General features: G+C 41.8%; 1 long non-coding RNA gene across 1 annotated transcript in view; it reads right to left on the minus strand.

Annotated features, from left to right (window-relative positions):
• Window positions 1–26,449, minus strand: part of LOC139694352 (uncharacterized) — a 532,868-nt gene that overhangs the window by 196,006 nt on the left and 310,413 nt on the right. Inside the window, exon 4 of the long non-coding RNA XR_011702121.1 lies at window positions 18,546–18,585. This is a non-coding gene — a long non-coding RNA (uncharacterized lncRNA). The remainder of the gene's footprint in view (window positions 1–18,545; window positions 18,586–26,449) is intronic.

Here is a 26,449-nt window from a genome sequence, read left to right on the forward strand (position 1 = left end):
CCACCCCCTCCTCTCCCCTCCCACCGCTCTCTCCTCCCCAACTAAACAAACCCGTGAGGTTATTAAAACAGCGCGAGGAAGGGGGGGAACCAAATTACCATATCTCCTCCTTATGGGTAACGCCGGAAGCGGTGCTACCGTTCCTAAACTCACCCCGCTCCTCCTTCCCTTACTGCTTACGATATCGGACTATTCAAAATAATTATAATGAGATTATTAGCCCGGCGCGCCTGGGAAGAAGAGGCTCCCGGAATAAAGCCTTCCGCTCTCTTTCCTATTCTCTTCCTACGCCATGTTAACAAGGACGCCCATTTAGGAGTCCCTCCCATCCCCTCCGGCAGTAACCGCCCCCCCCCCCGAGGGCCATGAACATGATTTCCCTCAGGTCAGGTTTGGAAAGGCTTCTTTTAAGCCCGAAAAGGTTTGCCGAGATATCTCTCGCGGCTGCGGCCTAGAGGTAGGACGCAACGAGGTTTTTCTATAAAAAATACGAGGATGTGTTCAGAAAAGGGAAAGAGAGGAAAAGAGGATTGAGGCGTAAGGAACCACAGAGCAAATGAGATGGCTGTCGTGTTATAGAACACGAAGTTGGTGCATCTGAGTCCATTAGCCACCAGGCAAACTGATCCAGAGATTTAACTTCCGTTTAAAATCCTCCCATATTGCGTCCCGGCACCATCGAATGCCCGCGAATCAATCGAATTGCGCAGCCTCGATTGCTTATTAACCTGTTTGACTGGCTACATTCTATGCATGTTTGCGAATCCGATGGAACTAATTCCTTCGTAAACGCATCGACCGGGTAGCCATTAAATTTTCCGGGTGCGCTCGTAGTTTTATGAGTCTGCTCAATCTTCCTTTTTGAGGGAATGGAAAGAGGAGAAGAGCAATGCACTCTCGTGTTCATTTGCGCATAATCAATTCTGCGTTCACCTGAATTGCAACAGAGCAATAAAACGGTTTAAATTCACAAAATCCACTCGAGTAGGAACGGAATTACAGTTCTGAGCATATTAAACGTGACATCAAGAGAAGAGGCTAACATGATAACCACTCTGAACGGTAATATAACTCCGCCTTGCTCTTTACTTAACCTTGAATTATGTAATACTACGTAGTGTAATTTTATCTCATTCCTAAAACATATTATAACCATTCAGTAATTTTATTAATTATCTTATATAAATAATACTTACCTATAGGAAGAGTTCAGCGTTCAACTCACACTTGGGAGAGTTTTAATTTTTTCAACTCATTTTTTAAAGTCCTGCCAATCTCGCAATTTATAGCGAATTACCTAGTAACCGTCAGTACTGCAGTGACAGAGTTTGCAAATCATGATGGCCAATGAACTGAGTCAAACACAGAAGCTTCTTCGTTATAACTTCACAGCTAAGCTCAAGAATTCACTCCTCTCGGGAAAAATGCGAGTCCACGATCAATTATGACATTTTGAATCGAGATAAAATTTAAAATCCCAGCATTTTCATTCCCTACTATATACTTGAGTTCTCCCTTAGTTACAGTAAGTTGACATAAGCAACGCAGTAGAAAAATTAATAATGTAAAAGTATATAGAAAGGGGGGCATTTAACTTCTAGTTTATCAATTCTTGAGCAAAACAAAAGAGAAGCTAAGACGTTTTCATGTGCCCATGTGTTGAGGAAGCCTAAGAGCCCTGGCTGCTATTATTTTCGTTCCAAGAAGAAACACTTCCCGAAACAAATGATTTATGCTCAACTCTGAGATAAAAGATTATTTAAGCCACTATCAGCACGGCCAGATGATTAGTAAACAAATTGAGCGTTTACTGTGTATTTACGTATAGTATATCTTCATTCGTCGTAAGAAAATTCAGTTGTTCCTGATCTCATACAAATAAAATCTTTATATAGGATGAAAAATATTTGAGCATGGTGTTGTTCTTTGTTTGATATCATAAAAACCGATAATGCTTTTCTATATTATTAAACAATGATCTAGCAGTATTTACCGGTCTAAGCGATAGGATATGTTTTATACTTTAGCGAAGGGAAACCAAGAGTTGCACCATGAACCCTGTGGAGAAGGAAGGAAGAACACCAAACTTTAAAACCGGAGTAATGTGTGAAATAGCAAACACGGGAAGCACCGTCAGGCGAAAGTTGTCGCCTCCCGAGGGGAAGCGGAGCGAGGACGAGATACAGGGTTGGAGTTTCCCAAGGATATAAAACTGAAAACTTGTTTAATGGGGCGAAGCTTTTGAGATCCGTGGAATGCAACATGGAGGGTGGCGACATAAAATAACACAGTGGTGGGGAGGGCCGAGGCATGCGAAATGCAATGGAAACCATGGCGGAAAGGAATGGGCGTATTTAAAGAAAAGACGTTCAAGTGAATTTTATTTGCAATTAGAATCCGTGCGCGGAGGGTGCTTTATATGCTAATAATTTTCTCGCGTAATTTAATTACATTCCATTTTTCTGGATTACTTCATTAGCACATTTTTCGCAAGCCAGTAAAAAAAACCTGAATCATAATTATGGCGTCGAAATTAACAACCTATCGCAAATCAATGTCAATTTGATAGATAGCACGTACACACCACTAAAATGCATTTCCAATAGAGAACGAATTTCCAACCAGGGTATTGAACGTTCGGCTACAAATCGGTATCCAAAGTCAAGGATTAAATTATGGCTGGAGACCTAAACTAAAGCAAAGCACTCCTAGCAAAACTCTTTTGCACTGAGAGGTGTTATGGGAGGAAAATTATCTAGAAAATCATAGTGACCATCCCCAGCATAGAATTCGTGGATATCCCACACGAAAAGGCATAGTTTTGAGAGCGTCAGCCGTCATAAGAACTATCGATCGAAGATAATCGTTGGAATTGCAATCTGTAAATCCAGGTCCCTCTCGTTCGCGGCGAGTTTACACTTCCGTCTGCGAATATGCGTACAACTAGTCACAGAGCGAGTCTACATCTAAGTATATGATGAATGGCTCCACTTCGTGCGAGCGTGTCATGGAAACCGCCTCGATTGCATCTCTTAGGCCTCGAGCTGGCGGCTTCACATCCCGGTAATCTGATACAGCTTAATTAGGGACGTAATAATTCTAACTACGTGTCCGGCTGCATAAATTTTTTTCAGCAAATCCAACAGAGGAGTGCGCCGACATTTCCCCATTTCAGGTAGTAAAACATGATACATAAATTTCAAACGTAACACAACGCAAGGTACTTAGACTTTACGGATAACCGGAAAGGCCTGCGTGGAAAAAAAAAGATATACATGCAGGCAAATAAATATTTTTATGAGCGCCGGGGATAAAACGCGGGACTTGCCGTTATCTTGACTGCATGAGGGTAAACGGAGAAGGGTTAAATGGACCCGTGTGCGCATCATGAATGTACGTACGCACGGGGACATCCAGGTTTGAAATATAGGGTTACTTTTTCGCTCCTCATCGCCCCTCCCCCTGAAAGACTACACCTTTGACTGAGCGGGGAGTGTTTTTAAAGAGAGGGTGAGGCGGAGGGAGGGGATGAAAACGTCGACTCGGGAGGGTTGTTGGAACGGTCACAGGGGATGGGGGAGAAGTGGCGCGAGAGGAGGTGGGAGGGTGGAGATGATTTAGGAGACATTTCGGCGCCCGGTGGTGCGGGAGGAGTAGGGTGGGGGGAAGGGGTGGTGGTTGAGGGAGGGAGGGAAAGAGGAAGGAGGTGAGAATAACACGAGCCGGCGAGAGTTCAAGGGGTTATGTGGAGGGGGAGATGGCCGGGAGGGGAGAAAGAGTCAAACCCCCCAACCCTTAAATTCCTGCGCTTAAAAGGGAGCGAAATTTCGGGCGAAAAGTTACCTCCATGAAGGAAAGCGAGTCTGCGGTACCGGGGTGTTAAGGGTGACATCCCCCATCTCCACCCCCACCCCCCCGGCGAACTCCGCCCACGCCTCGGGGAGGGTGAAGCACCACCACGGCAACGGACGAGGACGACGCTCGGTGGTGCTCGGGGGCGGCAGCGAGGCGATCTGAGAGGGTGGCCGCGAGAGGGGGGATGAGGGGGTATTAAAGGTGAAGCGAGGGAGGAGACGGGGTGGCGAAGGGGAGCGCGGGAGGGAGGCCCACCGATCAACGGCGGAGCCGGAGGAAGGGCGAGCCAGGTCGCTCGGCTACTCACCAATGAGGACCATTGCGATTTATGAAGACCGTGAGAATTTTTCTCTCTCTCTCTCTATTTTCCGTCATGAATACCGACAATGTTGTTGGGAAATATACGAAATCGTATGGTAGAATTTCTTCGTGATATAAAAAAGCCTATACCAAAGGATCCTTAGGTATAGGCTTTAGATACTTTAGGTAGCCTAGATAGGCTAGATAAGCTTTAGATACGCGCTCATAAGCGACGAGTCGAAACGTGTTGTATGTGAACCTTTAAGTGGATTATTACCAACGACATTTGCATTTCATTTTAACATGTCCGCAATAATTTTGAATGACCATAAGTATAAAACTCCTATCAAATTCACATGTGTTTGACTCAATTACGATCGTATTCTCCTAGTGGCATTAGTCAAAAAAACTCGTTATACATAAACTATAACAGTATACATCTACTGTATAAAAAACTCGAAGTATAAAAAATCGTTAGTAATAATATCATTAACTAAAGCTATCATAAAACATGATAAATTTCACTTTTTAAAGTTAACGCTGACGACTCGAGAGTACTGGGTTCAATTTCGGCTGATGCCTCTGAAAATGGCAGGTTCAACCAAAGACACTACGTGATTTATCCGTAGTTACTAGATAATCGTGGGTGTACGCAAGTGATACACAAGGAGAGGTGTGTCACTAATATAGCATATTCATTAATGACCTCACTTCCTTGTCAATGTGCGAATTGAACACAACATAAAGTTAGCTAAGAGGCGATCCCTTCCCTCTCCCATGAAACCAAAACGCTGGCTGATCGCTGCGGCTTTTTTTATTAAACTTGGCAGCTCACTCGTGCGATCAAATGTTTTCCCCCGAGAGTAGATTATCTAGATGAAGCGAAGGATATCACCTATACTTAATGCCTCAAAATATTTCATTAATTAAGACCCGCGAAAATTCGGGAGCGAACATTCATAAATCGTTCTTCAACGACATCAATAGTTATCAGCGCATACTTAAAGGAGCAGATTCATTAAGAACAAATTTAAAAATTTACGATCGAACATTGACGAAGCCGAAAGTAGTTCACAAGAAACAGAGATTTAAAAACTCCATGAAGATACACTACATATAAAAACGATCCAAAATAAAACAGAGGAAAGAAGAACGAAATATCCAAGTAAAAAAATACTCTGCTGTTCAAAGAGTACTAGAGGCGACAGAATATATTGAGTCAGGAAAGACGCATTATCATTCATAAACATAGTTATTCCGTGCTGTTATGAAAACTATTCTAAAAGGAGGATCACACACATTGAATACAACCATTGTAATTGATTTTCTCGTTAATGCACGAGTAATAAATTACATTTCTTTCCGGGGAATGCCTTTTGAAACAACTATCCATAGAATTCCTCGATGGTCAATTCCATTTCTTCCGTAGTCACAAGAATAAGGCATCTTCACGACGATTAATCATGTCACGGTGATTACCTTTCCAAAAAAATAGAAAGACGCAAAGAAGGAACATTTTTCCCGATAAAAAAGACAATGTACAAGCAACGCGATACACCAATTAATGCTCTTGTCAATACAAATATCTCTCTACGAAGTAAATCAACGAAGATAAACGGAAGGAATGAATCACAGATTCCACAAAGAGGGAAGACCCTCAGTAAGATGATAACTTAAAACGGGAAAATATGTTTCGGCGATTGAAGGAAACGCGTTTGACTTCACAGACCCCTTCCTCCCAAACACTGGACGCCGAGAAGTCAATCAGAAGGATATCAATTGAAGGACGGGAGAGAGGGCGGTGCGTGGGTAGAGAGGGGTAAAGCAAATGATGAGAAGATGGCGACGCGTCCCGCCATCCGGAATGGGAAACACGGAGCGTCGCCGGCGCCATCCACACATCAAAGGGAGGGGATGCCAAGCCGTGAGGAGTGAAGCCGCCGGGGCTCCAAAGAATCTCCAAAATAACGGGACGCGGGAAATAAAAACAACCCGCCATCCCCCTCTCCACCCCACCCCCTCTCTCGAAACGGCAAACCCAACCCCTGGATTCGTAATAAAATTAAAGGAATCGATGAAAAATAAAGGAAAAGAGGCGACGGCGTCGTGCACGAAAGCTTGCCCTGAAATCGTGAATCCGCCACCCATCACGGATTAGGGGTGGGAAAGGAAGGGACGGAGAGCAATGGAGTCGGAAAAAAATATGAAGGCGTGGCGTGAGGGAAATTCGATGAAAGAGGAGATGTGGAGGGATGCTGAGGAAAATCGCGCGCGGTGGCTCAAACAAAGGAGAGCCTTCGGGGAAGGAATAAAGGGCGGGGAACGGTGCCAAAGACGCAGGATATACCAACGCTCTCACACCTTGCTTCGTTCAAAAAAACATATACACATACATTCCGAATACATTATATATATATATATATATATATATATATATATATATATATATATATATATATATATATATAATGGGCTGACACAATATAACACAAATAGAAAAGAATAGACACATTTAAAAGAACACTCACACGGTAAATTGTTCGAGCTTTCGGCCCTCTCAGAGGCCTTCTTCAAGAGAGACTCTTGTCTCTCTTGAAGAAGGCCTCTGAGAGGGCCGAAAGCTCGAACAATTTACCGTGTGAGTGTTCTTTTAAATGTGTCTATTCTTTTCTATTTGTGTTATATTGTGTCAGCCCATTATTGTGCCGCTCGTGTTAGTTTTTCCGTACAATCGTTATATATATATATATATATATATATATATATATATATATATATATATATATATATATATATATATATATATATATAATGTATTCGGAAGAAACAGTATTACTGACTCAGTACTAATACTACTCAGTCAGTACTACTGTTTCTTCCGAGTAAGACGGAGCTAAATTCCGTCGAAATTATTAAGAAATAAAGAGTGAGTGTTCTTTTTATGTGTTCTTATATTGTTTGCTGCTGTCCACTATATATATATATATATATATATATATATATATATATATATATATATATATATATATATATGTATCCTCGCTTATGAGAATCGAATCACTTAACTTGTATTTTCTCCGCCAAGAGCGGGGAACTAACTAACTGTAATACGAGTATTATGCCTCCCTCTCTGAGTACTTGAAATTTCTGTTTTACACGTTTCCGAAAGGCCTTATAGAAACAGTAAGAGAAAAAAATGTAAGAACAGTGACTACGCCTCCTACAGTAAAGTTTAGAGACATTGTAGTAATTAAATGAGGGTCAAAAAGATATATTTGAAACCTTAAAATATAGCAGGTAAATGCTTGAAAGTGAGAAAATAAAAAAGTCCTTTTTAATGAATTTTCCACAGTAAAATTGAGCAAGGGATCTCGGATGGAAGTATAGATTTCATGAGATCTACATTTTATACATTAAATTACAGCTTTTACGAGGCTATCATATGCGAGACTCTTTTAATATAATATTAGAAACGTTTCCATCACTGTGGCGAGAAACACTCGAGTGTTTTAATTAACGATTTGCTCGTTACAAAAATAAGTCAAGTGACAATCACATTGATAATATGTAGACGTTCAATGACTCATGAAAGGTGTTTGGTTAACGGTAGTTAGTTTCGCTTTGGTGTTTACGAACAGTTGCACATCGTTGAGAGTGCTGCGTTGGCATGGTGGTGTAGGATATAGGAATATTGTTGTAAGGAATTTATTAGAGTCATGAGATATGAAGGGGGAGGAAAATGAAATACTAGCTGGATGGAATGAAAGGAGAAAGGAAGTTAACGGAATTGAGGAAGGGTTGATTGCAGTGTGGGGTGTCAGCCCCGTGACTTCTTAGGCAAGCCTAAGAAATGTCGGGGTATCAAGTTTGTGTTCATCCAACACTTCCCTTAAACAGTATAACTAATTAATAATAATCAATCAGTATCACATAAAATAGTAAATCAAGTTCTAAACAAGGACCATGATGAATACTGAATTGTCCAAGTCGATTCAAATTACAAGTTGCCTCGATCATGCGGTCGCACATGCGGATCCAAATTTCTTATACACTGAGTGCATTGAAAGAAATTAAATGAAAATTACGATGTGTAACGGAGGCTTTAAGATGGCAAACTGCATTAATCAAACATATGGTACATATGGGGAACCGCTGTAGTAAATTGGGTAGAGTGTTGGACTACTGATTGATGGCCCAGGTTCGATTCCAGGTAATGCCTCCAGGCACCCTCAGCATCACCAGAGCTGTGGGCTTTTTCGGATGCGAGATCTTCCTGGGAAAAAAGAACTCCCCCCCCGTAATACCCTCATGTGTGAATTTAACACACTATTGGGCTTAGTATTAGGTGAAAAATACATTCAGCCTTAAAATCAACGAGAGGGTTGATAAGTGTGGTTTTATAGTGTATAACAGGAGATAATTACATCTATATTTGAATATTTTTATATTCAACCTTGTGTAATCGAAGTTCTGCCCGTAGATTTAATGCAATCTCCCTCTTTTTGAAAATCAAACAATTTGCTTATTTTTAAGGCGTATCTATTCCAGTATCCGTCCCTGCACAGAGTCAATTAACTTAGAGAGATTAAGTGTAGAGCAGATAGCTTTATGATGTCATTTTTACCACGGACGATGAGGGATCAGAATAACGTCCTCCGTCCGCACAAGGAGTGAAAAGTATTTTCTGTCAGAAGTAGCTAGGTGTGTGATCACCCCCTGCCGCACACTCTAGCGGTGGCTTGCTGGGCACCATGTAATAAAATATAATAAAATATGTGGGGTAGAGTATGCACATGCGTGGTCTCATTAACCTTCCGTCAATTTCGAGCGCCACGTGCTGCTGACCCATCAACAGACTAGAATACGTATATGTCGCAAATGAATAGACGCACGAAAGTACGGACAATTAGATTTTGTCCCTAACTCGCCTCGCCACCCCTCACTTCCCACAAAGCCGTTAAATGGGAAAGTGAGCCATCAAGACGTCTCTTTCGGATAATTTGGGCAAGATTTAGAGGGGGCACTGGGGGGGGGGGGTGCGGGGAGGCTTGGGGGAGCTTAGCTTCCTCGGGCTCGGATGGAAGCGGCATCGGCGACGAATGAGACGACAGCTCCGAGGGGATGGAGCTGGCGGAGGGAGGGTTTCCGTTGAAACTGGGTCTTAAATTTAAACCATTTCCGAGAAAAGGAGAAGTCCTTACTTCCCTTATATATTTCCAGAGAGCCGTCCCCGAATAAATACCAAGTGAAGATGAAGAACATCATTTACTCGAGGTGAATATTTTAGCTAAGCGGCAGGCCGTGTTCCCCGAGACGGCTTCACGAGACAAGTGCACGAAAAAGAGCTTCACGCGGTTCAAGTCTCCGTTCTCGCGCATCAAACAAGGGCTCGTGCATGGAATTGAGCGGAAACTGTTGAAGAATCAAACAAAATAGTTCCCATACTCTTATTACCCCCACGCGTTAAATGCTATAAACAATAAAGGGAGAACATGGAGCGGAGCTGGGATTATTAATAACATTGTAGCCTTACTCTGAGAAATGTAAACAAAGTGACAATGTGGCGACAATACTACACATGTTGAAATAATGGGCGATGTGCATTTAAATCCTCAAGAATAGGAGGACTATCATGGACTGTAGAGTAACAATATTGGAACTGTTACAATACTAGCAAGCCCCGTTCCAAGTCATAGTATGCCTTTTTTCCAGAGTTGTATCGCATTAAAAAGGTGCACGAAAAAACTACGGCGAATACGATTCATTTCGGGCGTTTTACCGTCGAAATATTGCATGAGCACTTGGCCGGTGAGGCGCAACCTTAATGAACAGGAATTTGAGCCTGACTTAACCTAAGGAATGATATGCTAAGGGAAAATAGCACACTTTTAATCCATTCCTGTCTTCTAGGAAGTGCTTGTCTCATACATCAAAAGAAATATTAGGTTTCTAGTATTTCCATTGGAGTGGAACCTCACTCACACCCTCCAGCTGAACTCCAAAGTTCTCCTGACGAAAGGGACACAGAATACCACACTATTTATCTTCCATTCCTTCTAATGACAGAGTATCCTACGCAAAAGTAATAATGCATTCGAAGTCTTCCGATTTCAATTCCTATGCGATATCAGGAACTCAGTAAATATGACCCGCTGGCTGTTGATTTAGAATGTATGAATTTTCTAAGAGGTTTTTCCCAGCCGTATAATGAAACTAGTTTTATCCATAGGCGCCGCCTATACTTAGTCCAATCGTTTCCTGAATGCCGTCCGTCTCTTGAATGCTATATTTCTCGAAGGGCATTCTCAAGAGATGCCGAAGCAGGAGGAGCATTCCACCCGAGGGCCTATTTCCGGCCTCGAAGGGATCGCTCGGAATTTGATGGGAGGGACTTGAGATTGCCATAATAAAAGGAGCTAATTTTTTCTAAAAATATATAACCCCCCCCAGAGGTTTACTGGCTACATATGTAAAGTTAATATAATTACTTAATAACGACTTATGGTATCATGATGTCCCTACAAAATAATGGGTTGAAGACCATTCCCAGGAAAATCTAGAATATGCAGTATCAAACGTCAAGATATTTTTTATTATTGCTTATATTCAAATCAGCTTCATCTGCATAAATATTTAATCATGAGAAAATGCCCCATTTAGCATATTATTATATTTAATTAGTACCAGTTGACAGATATATATTCATGCATTGTATTCAAGATTTGAAAAATGACTAAGTCCTATCATCAGATCGAGGGAATTACAAATGTTCCTAAGAAAATTATCGGCGTATGATATGTTTTTCCCAATTTTTTTAAATGTCCTATTCCATGGTTTTAGAAAAATAATCTATTTTTAAACTCCCATCGGAAGCCATACCATCATATCGCAGGTGTATGCGCTATTGTTCGAAATTCGGACAGTTCTGACTGCTTCTTACTGCGAACGGATAATATTTTTTTTATTTATATACGTGAAATTAAAACGCTTTAAGTCAATTTCATGAACGAAATGATAATCTTGAGGTTGAAAAATAAAAGGTCACTTTCACGTTGTGCCCACTTATTAAGGGGCGTTCTAAAACACTTACGAATTCAATTGGCAGCATTTGAGCAGCGCTTGGAATTGTTGGGTGCGGTGCATTGACTCAATCTCCAAAGGACACCTTTCTTTTTACAAGAGAGGGTGCGTTGTCCTCATACTATCCTAAGTCACCCGCCAAAGCTATTTGAATTGCAACCGTGCCAAAGCAGCGGGAGAAATAGAGAGTGAAGAGAATTTACCCTTGCTATCACACAATGACGAATGGTAACTTTCGGTTCTAGACGCTCCTATGGCCAAGGTCAGATCGCACCAAATAAATTAGTTACCAATCCTAGAGCACGTAAAAAACATCCATTCCCTGGCAGAAATCACAAGCTTATGCTTCTGGTTGCCAGGTTGAAGAATTATTGACTTAACATCCGGTTCAAAATTAAACCGTGAATGATGAAAGAGTACCATGGTGGCCCTAAAGAAGTGAACACATTCACCATCAGGATCGGAACTCGTTTTGCTAAATTTTTCTACACTTGAGTTTAAATGTAAAGCCTTGTAAATGCCATCCCAATTAAGTTAATTAAGTGAAAAAAACAGCATTTAACGAACAAAGTGAACTCATTTTCCGATTGCTTCCATCATCGCAAGACTTGACACTATATTCCCAGTGCTGTTCACCGAGCGCGAAGAAAAGTTTTGTTCCCGATCCACGAAAAATATTGTCCTTTTTCTAGACTCCACACTTTCGACGCGGTGTCAAACCGTGAGATCCATGCTACTACCTATTGCCTTTTGAACATTAGCGTCATTAAGCGTTCTTTAAACACGGATACGAGCTCTTCTAGTACGCAATCCAGCGAAGGTCTCCTCGACGGCGAGGCGGAATAAGCACTCTCTCGGCCACTGAGTTCTCACCGAGACGGGATCTCATTAAGTTTTCTCAAACGAGAGTTAAGGGGAGGTTGAGGGGTGGTGGTGGGGGAGAGATGGAGTCTCCGTGCTCTCCTGGCGTTGCTGTGCACTGCTGTAAACAACCCCAGAGGATTAATCGCTGGAGGGTGAGCGAGCGAGCACTCATTGTGCGAGTGACAGGCCGACAAGAGCAATATGATTGGGGGCACAGAAATGGAATGGGGTTACGCCGCGGTAGGAGAAGAATAAATCGATGGCTAGGGCGTGAATGGGAGACCCTCGGCAGCCACCTCGGGTGGGGGGGTCAGGGGGGGGGGGCTCTGCGAGGGAGGGCGACCACCATTCGAAAAGAGACAATGGAAGAACGATGTGAAGAAGCTCTTGGAAAGCCCGGGTGCAAACGGCGAGTTAGCACGGAGGCGATCGTACGTAATTTTGGAACCCAGCAGAACGGAAGCATTGCATACAAACGTCCGACGCAGTCGAAGGATATCATGCTTTCGTGGAGATTGTAATTTTTTTCTCTATGAATTATGAAAAGAAAACCACATTTGCATGAATACATTCGCGGAAGTAAAAAACTTGACCTAAATGTTGATTAATTTTCAAATGGTTAAATTTGGAAATATAAGTCTACTGCATACATATTGCAGGCGGCGAACGTTCAATGAACCTAGAAGGAGATATCATTAAATCCCACCTTAAATTATCCCACTTGTGTGTGCAAGAGCTTACAATTATTTGAAATGAGTAATATGAAACATTGTTAGGAGAATAGCGTAATCATGGCCGAAACTCAACTTCGCTTCATTTGTCTGATTTGTAGATAAAAATAACCTCAATACATTTCAAATTTAGGTTTAATCTTTTAACTGATTCGGAATAAAATTTGTAGAAACTCTTCAAAATATTAATCATCGCAACAAAGGGTTAACAACTAGGATTAATAGCATCGAGATGGTGCGGTGGCTATTGTACTGGCTTCCAACCCAGAGCGCCCGGGTTCAAATCCCGGCGGTGTTGAATATTTTTAAATGGTGTCTCGATCCCTACTTGAGGTGCTTTCTGGAGAGCACTTTGAGTGAGTACGCCGTCCGTCGGATGGGACGTTAAGCCGCGGACCCCTTGGCACCTTTCGTCAAGTGTAGGCTAATGCCGACGCCGGGTTTCTCTCCACCCTTCATCCTTTCCTGTCCATCCCCTATGGCGCCGATGACCTCAGCTGTCGGTCGCCTCCCCTATATACCAATGCTACTATTCCAAATGTTTCACGGGACGGTTGTGGAAATTACCATTGCTGATTATTTTGCCAGTTTTCGGAAAACTTAAGTTTTACGTGTTTCCTTATAGCGACGGAGAGTCTTGAGAGGTTCTTATACGTTGTGGACATATCATAATCGGATTCTTAATTAACAATATGAGCGCTAATATGTATATATTTTCTAACTGCAGAGACTTCCGCTCCGACTACCACAACTACACTTCGAAGCAATTCGCACGAGAGAGAAAATTAAGGAACGTATTTGCCAAAACTTCCCTGATAAACGAGTGAATTAATTAATTCCCCTCGAAAACCTTTCCGCGACTACTTTCTCCCTCCCCCCCTCGGAATCTCTCTCTCTCTTCTCCGCGCCCGTGCGCCGAGGCTCGAGTAATTAGATTCACGCCGGCCGAATTTCTCAGACGGGGTGGCGTCGGAAATAAAGAGTCGAATGAAAAGACTCTTTTAAGAATTAGACGTCTCGACGAACTCGAAGGATAACGCAGCCTCCGGAGGGAGAGGGACAAACAGCCACGGGGTGGGGGGGTGTGGGCGAGGCGTGTGGGCGAAAGGGGTTGCCGACGGCAGAAAGTCGAGGTGCGAGCCGACCGTGGTGGAACGCGGTTGTTACAGGGTGGGTGCGGCTCTCGGGCCGCATCGTTTCCCGAGAGAGAGACCTGAAAGGTATGTTAATGTCCCAGAATGAGATTTTGCGCAGCATTGAGAAAGAGGGGGAAAGGAATACATTCGGCCCCTGAGGCTAAATTGAAATGAACATGTCCCCCAATTATATTTCAAACGCTCTCATTTCTGCGGTGCCATTATCCCCACTCGTACGAGAAGTTGAACGGTAGGATGCACGACTGTACTCCAGAGGAATTTCTCTGGCTAATTCTGCGTTTACAAGTTGGTCACAAAATTAAAACGCACCAAAACAAACCACATCGCCATAGATACAACTTCAGAATAGTCAAAGACGCGAAATTCTGTTTGATCTGAAGAAACGAGTTGTATGGAGGGACCAACTGCTCTGGAGATCAATCCACGCAAACGAATTAAGGCATTATAATATTAAATTCAAGTCAATTTCCACCCTCAACGTAAATTTTCAACATGGCTACTGCACAGTGTTATTATGATGAGAGTGTTATTTACTCTAGTAATAATTTTGTGTGCTAAAACCATGGTTAGTTAATAATAAATGGTAAATGATGACCTGCTTTCATCATTTTATTACAACATTAATTCAAAATCTTTACAAAATAATGCCTGCATGACACCACCCTGAGAATGAAAGTAGTTGAAACTTTGTTTGAAATAAAATCTTGAAATTGTCCATCCGAAATAGAAATTCCAGTAATAATAATAATATATTTTTCGTGAATTTAAATGGCCCTCGTCTCTAAAAACGATTGATTATATTCTGCTAATTTACTCAATATTCTCGAAAATATCTTCGCTGCAAACAAAATGAAGATTATCGAGACTTAAGGACAGAGAGAGTAGAAGGTTAAATTAGACGTTGAATTCGGCGGGGGTGAACTTGAAATTAAGCGATGTTTAGCCTGTGTTCATCTAAAAAACTTACCTCAAACTATAGATAACCAAATGATAATAATTGTATTTCAAAACTACCATTACTAGATGTGATATTACATTGAAGGAACAAATTGCAAAAGTGATCAGCTCAAGAAAATACTGCGAATCGCGGCAGCGAAGGAACCAAGCGGTGTTTCGTCCTTATTTCTCATGCTCAAGCAAGATAGAGCGAGACGCGGATTAAAAGCACCTCATGAATGAAGCTCATATTTCTTCCTTTCGATTCTTTTACTAAAAAGCTGTGTGCACAAACAAATTCATTGCCATTAAACATTTCCATTAATTACAGAAATTGAGTGAAGTTTTGATGAAGTGTCAACAGTGTGGTTCCATTCATGGGAAATCTCTCGTGTGCGCTGAGTATACTAGCCTTGAAGAGATTATCAATGTTATCTATTATTCCAGATATTCATATCTAGTCACTGTTCCAAAATGCTGTCCATGTTTTTAAAAAGTAAAGTTCTTACTACGCAAGGCATTATTTTGTAGACAACGCACTCAAATACTTGTATATGACTCGGGTCTTAGGGATATGTGCGGTCAATATATATAATATGCCGTTGATTTGTTTTTTTAGAAGAAACAATAATATTATGTTCTTGAAACAGATGCACCCATTCATTTAAAACATCAATATTTTATCAAAAACAAGGCAGAAAATCTCCATGTCCTTCATGTGAAAAAAATTAGACTTTTGCCAAAAGTAAAACTAGGACAAAGGATTAGGCTGCAGCAGTATTTTGAAAAGGATAAGAGAGAAGTGTGAAGTGTGGTTTATGATGCAACTACATCGTCAAGAAGAGCATCGGAGCAAACGCAGACGCCTGCCAACCGCCTTTTTTTTAATTTACTAAAAAACGAGAGGACTTCGGATTTGGAGAAAAAAAGGGAAAAAAAGAGAGATGCCATTCGATTTGGAGGAACGAAAGGAACGGAAAGAGATGGTTTGGAGGGCGTTGAGAAAAAGCAGGGCAAACGAAAACATGACCTATGCAGGGAGGTGGGAAAAGGAGAAGAGAAAGGGAGAGGTGGACGAGGGAATTCAATGGTTGGAAAAGAGATTGCTCTGCGGAACCTCTCCTCTAAATTAGTTCCTCTTCACTCTCCTCTTTTCTCTTTCTTCCCTCGTTTCCGACTCCTCCTCTTCTCCTAAAACATTTCCCTCCTTTCCAATCTCCTCGGCAACTGCTTAAATCCGACCCCGAGCAACGTCTTGCTCCCTGAAGGAGGGACCCGTGGGGAAGAGAGGTTTATCGGACTCTATAGCTGGAGCTATTTATTAGGAATCGCACAGGTTCTCTCTCGTTAGCTCGTGCCCAAGGTGGTACGGAATCGATAGAGATAGAACAAAAGCACCGAGATAGAAATCAGTGATAGTTGCACTTTTGAATGTTGTTCGTACAGGGGTTAAAAACTTTGACCACGGCCGAAAAGAAGGCTTGGCACATGGAGGGAGGAGCTACATGAAATGTGACGTCAAGCGGAGAGCGTTCAAGAGATGTAAGATAAATATTAAGTTTATTCAATTAAATATAACTTAGATATTTTAGTAGCAAGTCACCGCTAGGGTGTGTGGCAGGAGGTGACTACACACCAGACTAACTTTGACCCGAATATAACCCTAAAGCGGTCGGACAATGTTATTCTGATCCCTTATCATTCGTGAAAAAAAATTAAAACTTAAATCTCGCTATGAGCCAATAGAAAATAAAATATTTTTTGAGAAATCATTTAAATGTACTTATTTTCTCTCTGCGTGGGTTGATTTTTTTCACAAAAAACAAAAATATGAAATTAAAACCAAAACTTTATTTAATGACTGGCTTGAGTGCGTAACAAGCTTCTGCAGGGAAATCATACGCATATCTAAAACAAAACTGCTCTTCGGAATTGATTTATAAATGACGGAGTTTTTGAAAAATCTTCAGAGATCGCGAGGCCTTTAGATTTATGTGATATAAGATCCCATCATCATTAGAATTAGTCGATAGAAAAATGAACGGTGGAATCGTTGGAAAGACAGTTCATATTCGCGTGGTGTCCAAGGCTGCAGATGTCCGTCGCCTCTTGCCACCGCTCGTCCCACCTCTCAAGCGGGCATCGCCTCCCCTCTCACATCACAGCCATGGGACACACCCCCCGGAATGCAAATTTTACTTTACCAACAATTATTATCCTCTTTACCCGCAAGCCATTCCCAGCATGTGCAGACACGCCATCTATTGGAGCGGGCTCTCACGAGACCTGGTCTGAGGGAGTCCGACGTAATTGTATCGAAATCGCCCCTCTACCCTCCTTCATCCCCTTCACGACCCATTGCGAGGGCTTTCATTCCCCACGACCTTTCGCATCATGCGTTGTTAGGGCGCATTGCTCGCAGGGAACTCTCGTAAAGCGGGCGTCTCTGGATGCAGTTACGTTTTCGAAATTGGGGATACGTCCCCATCGGGATTTTCGCCAGCGCCCTACGACTTCTCGACAAACGTTAGCAGTTTAACGTATTTTACATAATTTTTTTTTAACGAGAAGCTAAGCGATGTTGTTGCTGCGAGGAAGCTGGAGCTAAAAATGGCAATCACGAATACAACCAGGAACAACACAGAGATGCCACATCGAAAGTTTTCCAATCCTATCTCCGATGAATTAACTCCTTCCATTTCTGACATGAACCAATATCATTTATTAGATCTCTATAAATGGGTTAGAATGTGACGACAAGAACAGTAAATGAAAGAGTGCATTCATTTTACGGGAAGAGTCGCAAGTAATAATGTATCCGCTTTTTATGCAATTGGGGGACTGAGAAGACGAAGACCGTGTCATGCCAACGGTGAACTCCAAGCATAAAGACAAAGTGACAAAACAACTTCCACGTCCGCAGTGGGATATGAATCAACGACCCTCCGGTTGGCCAAATGGCAAATATCCCACCGTAACCAGTTGCATCGGCAAAAGAGTTAGAAATCTGAGAATTTCACACTTCGGAGCACGACATACGGTAGAGTTGAGTACAGTGAAGAGCCAAACTAAGATTTCCACCCCCCATATTATATTTCCCAGACCTCGTTTCCCAGCCCGTCAACTGGAAGATACGGAAGAAAACACGCAGAGTAAAAAAAACCATCGATTTGGGTCGGATGCGCCGTCATAACATCCCCTACACAGATACGCTCACGATGATACCACGACCCACTTTGTCCTACTCAACTTCCCCGTTCAATTCCTTGCAGCAGTAGTAGTGGTGACCCCTTCCAGCATCAGAAAAGCCATCGCGCCCCAAGATTAGGGATGATTTTTGACATATATTGGACCGCAAGGCATTTATGAAAGGGTTAAATTCCGTTCACTGGGAATTGCAACATTTAGATTCGAAGAAAATAGCGAAAATACTTACACATACTACTCTACAAAGCTAATTAATTATGTATTACTTTGGCTCAAAATAATTGTTTTCAATAATCAATACAAAGATCTTTCCTCGAGATTAATACTTTAGCCAGGGCAGTTGTACCGAACTATTACGCAAAGTTAACGAGTTAGAAAGAATGTAATAGATAAAATTATGCGTGTTTATCCTTACCAATTCTGCTGCGATGAATATATCCGTGAGACTTTAGGACCTGAAATACAGAAAAAGAAATTTGTTAGCAAGTACATGATGAACAATCTCTCAAACAACCCAACCATTAAAAAGCAAAAGGAACCATTATTAAAGGCTTATTACCTAAATTTTTTGCAGCGCTTTGCATTACTACAATGCAGAACAAGAATACGCGATACATGATACTACTGTCAGCGAGCAATAATATGGGCGCTACACTACAGCCAAAAATAGGTACGGTTTCGAAATTAAGAAATCGTTTTAAATACTCAAATCATATTATCCCATTAAGGATTTAATAAAATAAGCAAACCAATTTGAAACACGAAGTATTCCAGTCATAATTATGCACAAATCAGCCCTGAAAGATATTTAAATGGTTTAAAGTTAATTCACTCTAATTCACGCAAAGTCGTTTTTCCTTCCTTAAATATGAGACAGCTTTCACCAGCGCCTAGAAGAATAAATATTAAAGTTTGAAGGCAACCAATAAAACACCACGGAAGACAAATTCCAACATGGATACCTGATGCAATAAATGAAAGCGGAGAAAGTAAATAAAAAAAGAAACTAAGATATTCCCACTAATCAGCTATCCACAAATGTAGCCTCAGCATTTGGGAATCATCGTAATAATCAAAACCATTCTCATTATGTAGTTCATTATTTTTATTTAAAGCTCTATTTTCAGCAGTAAGAATAAAAAAAACAATCTCCGAATGACTAACTTTTAAAAGGGATGGCGATTAATCAAAAAAGTATTTTTTTTAACGTTTTCCAAGCGTAAATACGCTGAAAAGCAATTCCAGCCGTCCAGCAGTACGGCGACCTTTCCGGCCCTCTTCCAGCGCCCTAAACCTGTCGTCCGTTGACCCCGTTGGGTAACCGCCCATAGCATGAAGGGACCGAGCCACGGCGCCAACAACACAAACCAAAGGGACGGACGCCCCCCCACGAAATTATCGCACGGTTGTTGCATCGGCTAGTTGGGGTGCCCTTGGACGGGAAATCCTCTCTCACCCCTTTCATTCTCTTCTCCTCAGAGCCCTTTGCCCTCTCTAGTCCCTCATTCTATGGCTCTTGCTCCTCGAGTGAATTTTATTTCGTCCTAGTTTTGCTTTCAATTTTAGAGTAGCCACAACACTTTTGAGATCACTTCGTCACAGTATTTAGGCATGAATTGGGCCGGCGATGGAAACAGGTAAATCGAACTCTCCGAGAATGATGACTCGCTGAGCAGCTTGGACGGGTTTCTATCCATTGGACCTCATAGTCATTGCTAGTATAAGTAGTTCACTACCATCGGGTTAATATTCAATTTGCGGTCATATTTCCCCAAATTGGTGATACTGGTCTTATATTTATTCCGATTACAATTTGTCAACAAAGTATTTACTATCCATGCCAAAACACTTTCTCGTAATTTTCCAAAGAAATTATTGTGTGGCACAACGCGTTTTACCAACTCACGGAATCGTTGCGGTAACATCAGTGCAAGTCCGTGAAACGTATTGTATCACAAAATACATTCTGTGGAAATGTACCAAGTCTTTCAATACAGATACTAAATATTCCCACGAAGTGAACCCTGACACTGTAAACACGTAAATACTAATTAAAAATAAACTCGGTAAATATCTGATTATTATCTGAAGTTATGTCTGATTGGTTTACATATTCTAGTATTCAAACCCTTCAACAAATCTATTCAACTGTTACTATTTCTTAAATGATGAGAGTCAGGTTATAATGATGTTGGCTGATTGAACACTTTAAAAGCAATAGCAATCGGTTACAGCAATTAGATATACAATTGGTCACCGAATTGCGAGATCCAAAAGACAACGATGCAGGAAATAAATGAGAGCATTGGTAAAACAAGTCCGACCCCTTCGCTAATTGTAAAAATACTATTGGTTAACAATCATCGCTGCTCGGGGTACTGAATTTCCACTGTTCACATCGCCCCGTTACACAAAATGCGCGCCCCCCTTTCTTCCAATCCCCTAATTCCTGCCCACTCCCAGTTATGCATATACGTACGAGTACATGTACACAAGCACACGCACACACACACACTCACAAACCCATGTCCGCCAAGTTAATGAGTGGCGGGAGATAGGGCGGGAGAGCGAGTGGCCACCCCTGACCCGAGGTTTAATTAAATAGGTGCGTGTGCGGCGCTCTGGCGATGATGATGACGACGACGCAGGGGACTGTGATGATGCCAGGGGGGGGAGGGGTGTGGATTGGGTCGGGCAGGGCCCGCAGGAGGAGAGAGAGTTGGCCCGGAAAAACTCTCGGACCTTCCAACCACCTACCACGACTCATCCCTCCCCCCCCCAAACAGGGTAGACACCGAGCGGAAAAGCGAAAGGGGTGGCGGTGGGGGGGGAATAGGATGGGGAGGGTTGGTAACCCTTAGTTGGGGGCCGGAGGAAGGGCCGTTGAGCTCTTTTAACGCCCCACCGCGGTTCGAATCCAAACGCCGCGCCTCTTCTCGCTCACAGTATGCGGGCCCTCAACGCACGCCACGTATCTCGGCGGGGAGTGAGGATGAGATGGGGTCATCTCATCAGCACCCACCACGGAACCCCTTCAAAAGCCCCGTTTCCAGCGCCAAAGAGGGACGGGAGTGGTCTCTGAAGAAGGTCTTCCTGCCCTCTCCTATCTTCGCGGAGACCTACGACTCCCTCGGGCGGACACGTTTCTTAGTGGGTCCCTTCTTTTGCCCTCCCCATTCGGCCGATTTCATCTTAGGAATTGAAAGTTCCGCGAGGAGAGGGCACGAATGCGATTGGATCCAGAGCTCCCGCCTTTCAGCACTTGAGGTCATACTCGTTCGGCGTGCTATCAAGGGACTGGTGAGTACGCTCTGCGCATGAGAACAGGGCGAAGACTTGATTCCTTCGACGGGTGAGGACTGAGGCAAATGTTTTGATTCATTTCCACTTCACAATCAGGAGTGGTGTTTTGAAATTTGCTGTATCCTGGAGAATAGGAATGAGGGAACATCCCCATATTTTAATTCAAAGGAATACGGTGTTTTATAAAGGAAAACGATTGAGAATCTTTTCCACATGAATGCACTCTCATGATTAATGCTGCCAGAGCATTTTCAAGGAACCAAACTTTCCCCGAGAAGCTGCATTAATATCAGCTCCTCTTGCATTAATTGGAAGGGCGTCTCTTTAGCAGTGGTGTTGAAAATGCATTGTTATTCCCATCGGACTGCTGTAGGAGATATCATGCTAATAAAATTAGAGAGATTAAGTGTAGAACAAATAGATTTAAGATGTCATTTTTTCAACGAACGATAGGGGATCATAATAATATTGTCCGACCGCGGTAGGGTCGGCGAAACGTCCCTTTGGTCAGCCATAGGCGGACGTATGTCTCTCTCCCCATCCAGTTTTATTTTATATTTATTAGCCTTAATGAGGAACATTACAAACAGATGTAAAAAGCCACAGGGTGCATCAGGTTTCATAAATTTTTACCGCATTCAGGAAAAATATATGTGACTGAGGTCGACAGATTTATTTTCCTAAGGTAACTTTCTCTTATAGTTCTACTTTAATGAAATTCAAGTTGGCACTGATTATACTTGTTCATATTTACCAATATTAAGTTTCAAGAGAAAAATTAATGAGAGTTATTATGGTCTTAAATGACAAATCTCACCATTCTATCAGAAGTTTGGTTTTTTAAATTCCAAATGGTGTCGACGCTATCTATGCATATCTATCTTTTTTTATAGCTTATCCACCAAAGGTTTTCATTTTCCCTTTCATGTAGAAAAGAGGTTGCTCTATTAAACGCCCGCCCTGCTCTCCATCCCTGTCTCCCTTAAAAATTATGTTCCTTTTTTTTAATCCCTGGGACCACTGAGTAGGCGAGGTGAAATGTCCAGCGACGACTCGAGTGTGGTTTATCTTTTTAAGTGGCGGAAGCCGTGTCATTAGGACATGAATACTTGTTTGGCACTCAACCTCGTTGAAAACGTCGCTCAAAAACGTTTTCGAGGGAAAGGAGCGGATGAAAAATGTGACAAAAAAATTTCCGCCTGTTAAACTGGAGATCAGTTAACGTTTCCGGCCTTTCCCTTAGCTAATAATTACACTCAAACGTAAGCCGTCTGTGCAAATTTATGCTTGCCGTGGTCATCAAAGGGGAAACGATTGTTTTCTCTAGTAGGAAATGCGCTACTGTTCGTGGTAAAAATGTTTTCCTCGGATACTTGAGTCGCACGAAATGCGGGTTGTCATTTCATAGTTTAAATTTTCTTGATATTTACTTCTATGGGTTCCTAAATTTATATGGTACTCTGGGAAACACATTAACCTGGAGTTTTTCATGTTAATACTATAAAATAGAAGATTTTACCTTGAAATTTACTCAATACTGGACACGAAACCTTTCCTCCGTGATTAAAACCGACCCCGGTGGCGGTGGGGTAACGTCCTCGTCTTTCATTCCAAGGATCGCGGGTTCGATTCCCGCATAGGTGGGTTTTCCTACACCTAGGGTTTGGGTGTTTGCATTTTTTACCATTTTTAATAGTCCGATTTAAAGGCCAAAATGCGCTGTTTTCGGACGAATGCTAGATCAATAAAACATTTTTAGCAATGAACGCAGTTTTGGACTAAGTGATCGTGTTTCTATAAGATAGCATGCAAGAAATGCAATGCAGGAGATGGGGGCAGGGCGACAAATGACGACAGGATATTTTCTGCATCTTAAGAATGGACGTGCATTATGTGTACCTTGTTAAATTTTGAACTTTTCTCATTATATCCTCCTAACTTCCTCCGGTTATGCACAAAACAAGCGATGGTAGGAAAAATTTCGTTACGTTAATTTTACACTGTCATTAAAATGTTCGCTTTGAGAGGATAGTTTCTCGGAAAGAAACAACGTTAATTATAAATGTTCTCCGGGTTGAAACATATCTTTCTCAGTCCGCAAAGCCAGTCGGCAAGGACACACACTGGAGCGCCTGACAAACAAGTGAAGGTGGCAGGCTTCACAAAACGAAACAAAGAGCGATGAAATCTGGAGGATGGCCAACATGCGTGCACACGTCACGCCTAAACCTCATCTCTGTGCTCCCCCAGCGGTGAATGAAACGCAAACGGTCGAGGTTTAAACGCCTGAGGAAAATCATCGTCGTGGGGAAAGTAGGCTTTAGTTAAATTTTCAAATCTTTCGCCACTCTATGATATAATTTCCTTATCGACGCAAACTAAGTTCCTCGAGCTAGGAGTGAAAATGAAATTACTCATTTCTCAAATTACAAAATCAATCCGACCATATACCAAAATATAACCGCGAATGAAAGTTGTTTAAATTAGTTTTAACTGTACCCAAAATATTCTACTGCAGCCCATAGGAATGGATTATTCTCTCCTGGTGTAGTACTAAGAGTGTCGAAGGTCAAGGGTTTTATCCTGGAGATTTAGAAAACCTTTGCAAAATATTTTTGGGAATTCCAAGTTTTTACAAAATTCTGAAAACATCAAATTGGAAACTATATAAGTATGTAGATTTTGCCACCTAAATAAAATGCCAATCTCTGCGGAATCACCACGAAAATCTAAGCCATAGCGGTGATTTCAATGTAACATACCTCGGAAATCAAATAAAAACGCTGCGATTTTAGCTGAGAAAATCGATCTTGTTTCAATGATGATCACGCTGTGATGCATATTCAAATTTGTAGTCCGCAAAAAGTCATTTTCTTTTTTTAATTACTTTTTCCATAGACTCGAGAAACGCATTGAAAGAGCAAGGCAGACGCCATGCTTTTAAAAGTATACTGCGTCGATACCCCAGCATGCGTTTTTGCATCTCGTTTTCCCACCGAAAAAATTGGGTCACAAGCGAAGAGTTGTTCAAAGTCAGTCTACAAACCCCTGTCAATTGAAAAGCACTCGCGGAGAAAGGAGACTCGAAATTCTCCGAGGGCCCCGATCGATTCCTCGAGAGACTTAAAATGAATTGGAATAATGGCGACGGTGGCATTTTCGATAAGTCACGTTCCGTCAACCTCCTGCCCCTCTTTCGCTCGGGTCATGCACCGAAAGAGGAAAAAAAACCAAAACCCCTTGTACCCCTTATTGATCTGAATGTGGATGGTTTCATTACTGGTACATGTTCAAGCGAATATCACCTTCGGCATTCTGAACGAGCAGCACGGGAGGCAATATATTCTACAGCAGGAAAAAGTTTCTAAAAAGTGACAAAACACTTCGAAATTCAACGCTGAAATTAAATGAAAAAATATTATTTCAATTTTATTCTGATAACAATGCATACTGGAAAAAATTATTTCCGTTGCAAAAATGAATTTTCATGTTTCAACATGAAAGCAATCACTTTCCGTATATTAAACACGTTCAATATAGAAAAAAGAGCTTTGATGATTATCATGGAAATTGGAGTAGTTATTGTAACAAATAATTATTATTTCACTGACAAAGAATTCCTTCCGAAGTCCAATAGCAAAGCTTCAATTCCGCGAAATTGGTATATATATTCACTCTACCTCGCACATTTCAACGTTTTGCAATAACACCACTCATATGAAGTGCAAGGATTCCCATAACCAATTTCGCGCCATTTAATAGCTGGCGGAATCTCCCGTTGATTTTAGAAGAGTCAATTTAAAAACACGAATGTTACTTGGTGCCATAAATAAACACACAAAAGTCTTCGCACTTTACGGGAGTTTTATTTATCACACTGCGTCCAGTTCCTCTTCGATAAATCCGGGTGATACCTTGATTACATGAAATCAGTTTGTAAGTTGAGCAAACGGACAGCTTCTATCACGAGACAGTCACAAAGCAGATTGATCTTTTAGCGTAAATTTATTGGACTATCTTAACAGAGCTCAAATAATAATAGTAACCAAGTCAGTTACATAGTCAAGTAAGGTAACCAAGATAGTTACGTCTAGTCTTGTTCATGCTTAGAAGGACGAAACTTAATTGAATCTTATTTTCACTAGGAATGTATCGCATTCCGTTCAAATTTGACGCGTCTACCGTTTAAAGCAACTAATTTCAGCTTTGACTAATACGTATTCTCATTTATCAACCCTCTTAAAAAGCTAAAGATGAATTTTTTTAATTATCGTGGAAACGAAATCCATACACACACACACAATGGCAGATCATTGATAAAATGGTTCATTACCGTTGAGAGGGTTTCAAAATGAATAAACAGCCTTTGTCGAATACTCCGATTTTCGGGTCAATTATTTTCAACATACATGTATAATCAATGGAAGAATGGCGATGAACTAAGAGAATGGAATCGCGGAGAGGTTAGTCCAAGGAGACGAGAAGGAGATTGAAGAGATAGACTGAAAACAGGCGACGGAGATATCCAACAGACGAATCCTCGGATTGATATTATAAGATGATGATGGTTACAGCTAAACAGAAATAATTTTATTGGAAGTAATCATTATTCTTAGCTTAAATAAACCCTTTTCGTCTCTCAACTAAAAAAATTGGGTTGAAAGATAAAAATATCCTTACGTTTTAATTACGGAAGCAAAAAAATTGGAATCTGAAGACGATGGACGGAATCACAAATAAAGATTATTGCACCCGGGTCGGGAGGTATTTGGGATGGGGTGATCGGGAGTGTCTCAAAGGGTTTTCGTTTCCAAAGGAGGAGCGAGCGAGGGGGGAGGGAGTGAGAGCGGCGGCGGAGACGGTTGGGACCCGCGAGGTGCTTCTCGCCATTGTAGCGAGCGCCTCGCGGCCGCAACGCTTTCGTTCCCCCGGTCTCCTGAGCCTCTCCTCCCCCCCTCCTCGCCGTTCCCTCGCCGCGAAGCCTCTCGCCCGCCTTCCGAGGATTTGCGGCAAGTG

The sequence above is a fragment of the Hetaerina americana genome, unplaced genomic scaffold (assembly GCF_022747635.1).
Source record: "Hetaerina americana unplaced genomic scaffold, ioHetAmer1.1.p SCAF_5, whole genome shotgun sequence".
In the NCBI taxonomy this organism is placed as follows: domain Eukaryota; kingdom Metazoa; phylum Arthropoda; class Insecta; order Odonata; family Calopterygidae; genus Hetaerina; species Hetaerina americana.